We start from the raw sequence: 7,118 nt of genomic DNA on the forward strand, positions 1-7,118 counted from the left end.
TGTAATGAATGTGGGAAAATATTCCGTAAAAAGTCAAACCTTAATGTCCATCAGAGGATTCACAAGGAAGAGAAGCCTTATAAATGTGAAGAATGTGGGAAGGCTTTCAGAATTTCTACACGTCTTCTTGTACATCAGAGAATTCACACTGGAGAGAAGCCTTTTAAGTGCAATGATTGTGGGAAATCCTTCAGTGAAAGATCAAGACTGACTCAGCACAACAGGATTCACAGTGCAGAGAATCCTTATAGATGTAACGAATGTGGGAAAGCTTTCCCTTACAGGTCACATTTCATTAGACATCAGAGCATTCATACTGAAGAAAAAGTCTTACAAATACAGTGACTGTGGGAAATTACTCAGTGAAGGTTCAAATTTCATACAATTCATGTCAGAGAGAAGGCTTATAACATGTCAAGAATGTGAGAAATTGCCTCAAATTTTCAGCAATATTTATTCATATTATAAAACACACACACACATACACATACACACACAGACATACAGTTGGAAGGCTTTCTGCCTCCTCAGACCCTCTTATATACATCAGAAGATTCCTACTGGAGAGTAGCCTTATAAATGTAATGAATGTGCTATAATGTTTGGACAACGCTGGATCCTTGCCAAACATTGGAAAAATCCTATTGGATAGAATCCACAGAAAGTTAATAAATAAAGGGAAATCCTTTCATGTTAATTCAGCAATAAGAACTCCTACTGTGGACAAACCTGACTTCTTGTCTATAAATAATTGCACGTAATGGGTTTCCCTTTGAATAATGTGTGTATTTTTGTTTGGTGGGTTTCTGATTCATTCCACAACTCAATTTGGGTAGCAGGGAATTCAGAACATTCATTCCTGTTGTTGTAAATAATAAATGTGATTTTTCCTCTTCTTGTGAATGTGATTAAATTCAAAGAAATGTAATTCTGAGATATTCTGTTCTCAGGGAAAATGCTCCTTTGTGGCCCAGGTCATGAGGAAGGGTTGGATAAAGGAGATATACACTATTTAATGCCTTTTACTTTGTCCCCACAGCAACCCTAGAGGGTTAGTGCTGTCATTATCCCCTCTTTACAACTGAGAGAACTGAGTCAAGCAGAGGTTATTTGACTTGCCCAGAGTCATAGCTAGTGTGTGTCTGAGTTTGCATTTGAACTTGAGACTTTCTGCTTCAGGACTAGGCAGAGAGGACTCTTCCCATAGACAACAAAATGTGTTCATTGTGTTGGAGGCAAGTTCCTGGTGTCTTCCTGTGGTTTATCAGATCAATATGAGCTTGGAAGGTCCTACCACTGGCCAGGAATAAAGGGTCCAGGGACTATTTGGGGCAGTGGCTCTAAATTTGCATATCTTGCCATTCTTGAGTGCCACTGCAATTCCCCCCCACCAGGAGTTGAGCACTGTTGTCTTTAAAAGACTGCTCAGACCACCAGGGAGCTGCCCAATCCCACTGCATCATTCACCCCCTCAAAGAGCTGGAACCCAAATTCATTTGGGAGAAAGGACAAAGGTCTCAGCTTCCATAGTTTCTTCAGGCAGAAAAAGGGAGTGGAGTTGTCCCTCTCCTGAGGGTTCCTGAGGGACCCATAGATCATATTCAAGGGAAGATGGGTGAGTAGAGACTGGTATCTACTGTTTGCTTCGAACTGAAGGTGAATTGGCCTGTAATCTGAGAGACACAAATCTAACAGGGAAGTTCAATATACAGGGTCCAAGATATAAGTAAAAAGACACATATCTAGTAACAGGCAGTTGACTAGCCCCAAGTACCTTCTTACTAAACTATTTAGGCTGTAGAAAGGAATATAAATTTAGGCTGAATAGCTCTGATATAACACACACTTTAGTAGCTCAGATGTATCCCAGCCTTAGTATATGGGATAATGATTAACTTGTGTTTGTACCATTGTTTTGAAGTGCCCACCAGAAATTATACACCAAAGCCCCCTAAACCTACTAGAAGGAGACCCCTACCAGGGTACCTGGAAACCACCTAATAGGCCATAATAGTAAGGGAACGTTTCACCTGTGTTGCTAGAAACATACCACAGATACAAGTCTGTTCTTGTTAGCCCAGATACAAGTCTGTTCTTTTTAGGTACCCAAAATTTTACTAGAAATGGTATGCCCCCCCCCTTGGAACCACCCTCTGTTAGCAACATCTAGGTCTATAAAAATGCATCTTACAGAAGACTTGATGTCTTTCATTCTGAGAGGCAGTCACCGAGGTTAATAAATACTCCTATCAAATTGTAATTGGCTTTGCTGTCATGACCATTGTATTTGTCCATTTCAATTTTATAGGCTTCTTTTCCCTTTGTCTAGTTGTTCCCATGTCATTCAGAAAAAAAATGTCCTATTCCAGGGATTTAACCTTTGGCTTGACTATGCAGGTAGGCAGATGACAAGCCCATGTATTAATTTACACAGTTGTTTGGCATATGGAATGACTACACATTCAGATTGAGAACAATAGAATTTCATATGCCTGCATTGTATTTTTACTATCTTTTACTGACTACTTGCTCTAATTAGAGCAATTTGTCATAAAAGGAAAAAGCAGGGACATGCTAGATATGACAGGATAAATCATCCTTAGCTCTGTTTGAATTCAGATAAGAGTCACTTTAATTTCGCCAGACTCAGGAATAGCCAGGTGAAAAACATTCCTTTTCAAAGGAAGACAATGAGGAAACTGAGCCAGGAGGTTCCCATTCTAGAAGTGAAGCTAAAATTGTCCTCTTGGCTTTTCCCAAAAGCAAATCTTCACCTGTAGCAGGGTCACATGCTCTCTGAGCAGCTTATGTCATTTACTTTGATTTAATGCAGACAAATATATCTTAATTCAAACTCAAAATAAAACTAGTTGCAGTCCCAATGATGTTTACCTCAAATGGCAAGTCTCACCAATCACAGCTTAGGGCTTGATACAATTGCTTTGGTTGCTGTCATGGAGCTAAAATAAGCACTAAAAGTTTGCCATGACATACATACATAAGATATTTCCTTTTTCAGTAAGCCAAGTTTGTTGTTTAGGAATTCCATAATTCAAGCAAGCTTCTAGTTTTCTCCTGGGGCTGATGACCTTGCCCACCAGATGGTTTCTAGGGGATCTGGCAAATTTACAAATAAGGAGAAATCAATAGAGACCCCAAAGAGGGGGCTGATCTGCTTGTCAACCCAATTCTTCTTCTGGACTGATAAAAACTACATGGAATCAACTTTAGGTTTTAACATCATAACAATAATCCCAAATAACTTATTTCACAATCTTACAATTTTTATAAGTGAGAGCCAACTTGTTTTAGGTTCAAGACAGGATTAGCAAGACTTAACAAAACAACATAACTGGATTTAAACATTTTTTTCACTGTCTTAGTTTCAACAAATTCAGACCAAATGTTGCTTTGTCTAACACCATTTCTGGCTCACAATGTTCACTTATGTTTTACAATATACAGTGTAGAAATACAATAATAACACAAACAGTGAGATGACATTAATTGCATTTCCAAATCACATATAAAATTTATTGATAGAAAAATGGGCTTACCAAGTGTAGAAGCTGGTTGACTTCTGACCTAATTTTCTCGTCTCCTTTCCTCATCTCCCTACAGCAGCAGACCCTGGTTGTGGGGGTAGTGGATTTGGAAAGGAGGGAAGGAGAAGGGGGCACTGCTCCTTTTGTGGGAGGGACTAAGAACTAGGGAGTGTCGGGAGGTTGTAGCTGGGAACATTGAGAAGGGGGTTTTGGCAAATAAGGAGGAAGGAACTGTAGCAGCAAGCACCCCAAGCGTCCTCAGGGTTTGCTGCCACCACAGGTTCTTGGATCTGCTTTGATAAAAGAAAGCAACTCAAAATGGGTTAACAAGCTTACTTTAATCAGTCAAACATATATCATTTACCTAGTTCAGGGGAAAAAGGTCAGCACCCTTAACTTCAAAGTATACAGGCAGAATTATCAAGACAGAAACAGATCAAGTAGACAGCTTTCCAAACTGTCCAACCATTACATCCATACCAAATCAACATCTGGGTTTCAACATCTGGGTTTTTCAAAGCCGGGGGGGCTCTGGACAATGGCTAGCCCAGAGTTTCATCTGATCAAATCACTGAACATTTCTCAAAGTAAGCCCCAAAACAAAGCTACACATCAGGGCTTATATAGCCTTCTCCTGGCTCAGAGCATGTAACAACCTTATTGACCCACTGGCCAATCAAAAAGTATCTACTGAAAAACAAGCCTCCCACCCCAGGCTTCAGGTGCACTTTAGCCTAGGGGCAGGGAAGATCTTCCAAATTTGCATTCTCATTACAGGAAACCACAAGCTTTGATAGGGGTTGCTGGGCTTTGGGGAACTTGAAGCAGAAACTCCAGGTTCCATTGGTGTGGGAGCAAGGACTTGGGGTTTTTGAGAGGAGAAGTTCATCGGCTTACCTAGAGGAGTGGGCTTCAGGGTACCCAGGAGGAATAACCTGGAACTTGAATTTGATCAGAGCTAGGACAACAGGATGAAGAATCTTAATGGTTCTAACTTTATACTGTATCCTTTGCTCGGTCAGAGGCAGGATGACAAGGGAAAGGCATTGTAGCCCTAGCCTGGGAAGAACTGGTCTGTGACCCAGGAAAGGGTTAAGTGCTAATCCTATTCCAAAGTGAAGTTTTGAAACCTGCCTCTCTTTGATAAGTGAAGTGACCCCTTTTCTCTTAGATGGATCTTAGGGGAGAAGTTTCCCCTTTCCCCTTTTTGTTCTGTGAAGGAACCATCTGAGTGGGAAGCAGCAGGTACAGGGAGGCTTGCACTGTCAGGGGAAGGGTTGGAGATTAGAGGAGGGGGAGAGGGGTGGCAGCCGGAACCAGGTCTCTGACTTCAGTCCCTTGAAGCTAAAAGTTAAGAGGAACTGGAGGAGTTCCTGTTGCAGGCCTTTTAGGGCATTTGTTTTTCCAATGGCTAATTCACTTTGCCATAGGCACACTGATCTTTTGGTAGGGTATATGTGGGTTTCCCAAGCCTCCCACCTCTCTTACCTGGCAATTTTCTTTTTTTTCAAAAATGTCTTCTGCTCATATTAGAGACCAATATGACACACACAGGAACCTTTTAGTCAAGGTGGTGTTGAGACAAGTGCTGGCAAGATAAGGGACCTTTTCTCTTCCTTGGTGCTTCTGACTTCTGACTTCTGACCCTGACTGGTCTTCTGGGGGCCTTTGCTGCCTGAGAAGGTGGAGAAAGATTTGCCTTATCCAAAAATCAGGCCAAGGAAGGAGTATTCGGGTCAGCAGGGCTTCGACCCTGAGAAGAATTCAGCTGGTCCTTGATGCCGATGGCCTCTTTTAGCAAGCCTTCAATGCTTTGGGAATGAATGCTGCTATCCCTCAAGTTCTTCACAGCACTGCAAGCATATTCCACTGTGTAGATGGCTCCCTGTCTCTGTTCCTCCCAGTTCTGCATGTCAGACTTATGCTGGGCTAATTCCCGCAGGGAGCTCCTCACATGCTCCTGTAGGTAATACAGTGCCACAGACGTCTCCGTTGGCCAGGACTTAAACACTCTCTGTGAATTTGTCTGTAACTTTCTTCCCCTTGAGCTGCATCTCCCCCTCCTCCATGACGCCTCTGAGGAGCCGTCGGTTTGTGGCAGTTAGTGGCTATTGGTGGCGACCTGACCTGGCAATTTTCATGCTGGCTTTTCATGTTAGAATTAATCAATTTCACCCCATAATCTGCTCCTTGATAGGCTTTCTTAAAATGACTAACAATACATTCTAAAGGGATTTTCGATGTATCAATAGATCCTTCCATAACTACTTTTAATACAGAAGAAAGACACAAAAGTAAATGAGAACGTTGGAAACAAAAACTTCCTCCCACATGAAGTTGGAAAGGCTCCCTTGGAGGAACTCCTGTAATTCAATAAAAAACATAAACAGCTTTCAAAAGGTTATGACATGGTAACTTTTCACTAAAGTGGCCACATAGTTTTCACCAAAGTTTCTACATAGTTTTAAACAAAAGATATAATTCAGTAAGTCATTAACTCAATCATCCTTAAGAAACAAGCATCCTTAAGGGATACAAAGTACAAAGGTCAAAGTTCCCCACCCATAGGTCACATTGTCTTAACCTCTCAATCAAAAGGTCTTCTTTCTTCTTGATTGGAGATTAGTTTCCAATCATCCTTAACTCAATCATCCTTAAGGAGCAAGCCTCCTTAAGGGATACAAAGTACAAAGGTCAAAGCTCTCCACCCATAGGTCACATTGTCTTAACCTCTCAATCAAAAGGTCTTCTTTCTTATTGATTGGAGATTAGTTTCCAATCATCCTTAAGGAGCAAGCCTCCTTAAAGGACACAAAGTACAAAGGTCAAAGTTCTCCATCTCTAGGCCAGAGTATCTCAGTCAGCATCAAGTACCCAAGGAGAGGTCTTTTTAATCTTGACTCCAGGCTGGCTCCCAAATTCCATGTTTCCTCTTCGATGGTCCCACAACTGTCACCTGTATTCAAAGGTAGGCAGCTCTCAGCTCCTCATCCAGTTCCTCATCCAGTCCCATCTTGAAGTTCACAGTGTCCAGTCCACCTCTAGTCCTTCACATTTTCTGTTTCTGGGAAGACAGAGCTTAACAGAGCCAAAATAATATACATTCATATTCCTGGCACCATCATCAATTCACTATCTGCCTGTGAAATCAACACAGACCCACAAAGAAAGTCTGAAAACTTGACACAAATTATCATAATGGTTCTGGGACCACCAAATCCCTCCTGGAGTATTCCCTTGTTTCTTTTTTTCTTTTGTTTTGTTTTTTATAGTTTTGTTTTTATTAAGGTACTTAGCTTAAAGATTCCAGTTTGTCTCAGAAGTTTTGTGCATATTCTGGTTTTGGACATCAAAAGTAATTTTAAGCTCCACACTTTAAATGTGTTTTGTTTTTTTTAAAAACCAGCTGGGAAGCTGACTGGAAGCTGACCCCATACTTATTTCATCTCTTTTCTAGACATACTTTACTCTTTCAAGTGATACTCTGCATAGACAGGAGGAGACCACACTAGACTTTGTTCATAAATATAAACAGCAGAGGGTCCCAAGAGAAAAGGGAGAGCAACTAATACC

The 7,118-nt window shown here is 41.2% G+C and overlaps 1 pseudogene; it reads right to left on the reverse strand.

Annotated features, from left to right (window-relative positions):
• Nucleotides 1-5,040: 5,040 nt before the first annotated feature.
• LOC138171685 (BLOC-1-related complex subunit 8 pseudogene) lies at nt 5,041-5,661 on the reverse strand (annotated as a pseudogene).
• Between the last annotated feature and the right edge of the window lie 1,457 nt (nt 5,662-7,118).

The sequence above is a fragment of the Petaurus breviceps genome, unplaced genomic scaffold (assembly GCF_028583685.1).
Source record: "Petaurus breviceps papuanus isolate PSGF00001 unplaced genomic scaffold, PetGlider_PUasm1.0 456, whole genome shotgun sequence".
NCBI classification, from domain to species: domain Eukaryota; kingdom Metazoa; phylum Chordata; class Mammalia; order Diprotodontia; family Petauridae; genus Petaurus; species Petaurus breviceps.